Here is a 2062-nt window from a genome sequence, read left to right on the forward strand (position 1 = left end):
TGTTCTATCCATAATTATTTGTTTTCCTAGCTTTGTGTTTTTCTAGTAGATAGATGCTTCTTATTTTGCATTTTTGCTATAAATTTCTATGTCGCCTTCTCATTATAACAACTAATTTGAAAATATTTTCCCTAAGTAATTGTAGCCAATAACATGTTTTGGCGTTAGTGTTTGTAGCAGTACATTTAAGGACGTGAATGATCATTCAAATTTTCTTGTCATCAAATTTGGCATCGTGTTGAAGATGATGATTATCGTGAAACTCGTGAGGTTTGTTTGCTATTTTGTTTCTCCTTTTTTTTTGGGTCGAGCGTATTATTTGAAAAAAACAAATAGTTGCGGTTGTTATGTTTGTTTTCATGCAAAGGAAATTTGTATTTGCTTTTTCCTTATCGTTTCTCTATGATATTCATCAAGAACACATTAGCAATTGTTCGATGGTTCTCTAGTTACATGATAACTGAGGTGTTTTATGTTGAATGGAGCTTGCATCAAATTAGAATGATGTAATGAGGAAACAGGTTTCAAGTGTAAGAAAAATATTAGACTTTATCGCTAGAAATTGTCCATATTTAGACATCTAATGAGGCTTATTTATAGCCATTTTTCTAAGTGTACGCAACTACTGCTACCATATGTGTTTTTCGTGGAATTTGATTGATTTACAATCAGTTACTTACAAGGTATACAACTTTTCTAGATATATGAAACGTTGAGAAACTTTAACTATGACACATTTTTTGTTATGCTGCTTAGAGGTTACTGGTTTATGTAGTCACTGTGATAGCGCCTGCTAATGTGGTCTTGGTCAGTAAACGGTATAAGGTATACTAAATTTGATCAGGTACTTCTAATGTTCTCACATTATCGATAATTGGGCCTATCTGATCAAATCAATTGAAGACAGAAACTTTCTGTCCCATGTGCAAAAGATGTTTGTTTGAGCTCTCTTTGTGAATCAGATTACAGGAATGACGAATGGAAAGAATTTTTGAAGGATGTAAAATCTCAGAAAATGAAGAGCGAGGTCAAAGAGTTATTAATTTGTGTGATATCCTAGGTTATACTTGGGTTGTATATCCATTTTCCTGGTCCGGTTAAAGGAATTGGATGGGAATTCTGTTTTGTTAAAGGAATTGGAGCTAAATCGATGAATGGGGATTGTGTTTTGTTAAAGGAATTGAAGCGGTTTATATTTGTTGAGTCGGGTTATTTGGCTGGGTGAGTTGGGTATTTAGAGGATCAAATTAATTTAATTAAATAATAATTGTTCAATAGAAATATGTCATGTCATAAATGAAGTGGACCCAATATTCAGCTGTTAAATGAAGGGTAAAATAGACCCAATAGGTAAATGGGAAGGGCATTTCAGGCCTAATAGGTAGATAAAGGGCATTTTTGCACCATTTCACATAGTTAAAGGACATTTTAGGCTCTTTTCCGTAATTTTTTTAATAACGATACCATACTGTATCATGAAAAACCACCATCCAACAAAGTGTAAAGAGACGTGAGCAAAACAATTGAAAGAATTCTACTCTTTATATATAGGTTATCCAATAATAGCAACTTTGTATTTTTTCCTTTTTTTTCTTTTTTTCCCCCGAAATGTAGCTCCTTCCTCTTTTTTGGGACCAAGACATCAGGATCGCTTGATTTTGACCAATCTATAAAACGGTGTGTACAAGTTACACGTGTAAAAAGCCACTTTAGATTCCAGAGACACGCACAATATGATTCACTCTTTACAAAAGGATTGTTAGCAACTATCTGATAATAAATATCTCAAGTAGTTTTAGAAATATATTTTAGTAAAATTTATTTAGTTTTTTTGACAAAAAATTCAAAATTCCAAAAAATAATTAAAAAATTAATTTTTGGGTCAAAATTGAATTTTTGGACTCTTTTTACCACACGCTTTTATGTTTTATAAAAAAAACACCCACTAATTATTACTTAAATTATAATCTATTTTACCAATCAACCCTTCACTAAATCATTCTTTTCTTGTTGATGGCTCTTTCTTGTGATACTTTGTATAAGCTTCAAAAGAGCTCACTAT

The sequence above is a fragment of the Capsicum annuum genome, unplaced genomic scaffold (assembly GCF_002878395.1).
Source record: "Capsicum annuum cultivar UCD-10X-F1 unplaced genomic scaffold, UCD10Xv1.1 ctg1706, whole genome shotgun sequence".
Lineage (NCBI taxonomy): Eukaryota > Viridiplantae > Streptophyta > Magnoliopsida > Solanales > Solanaceae > Capsicum > Capsicum annuum.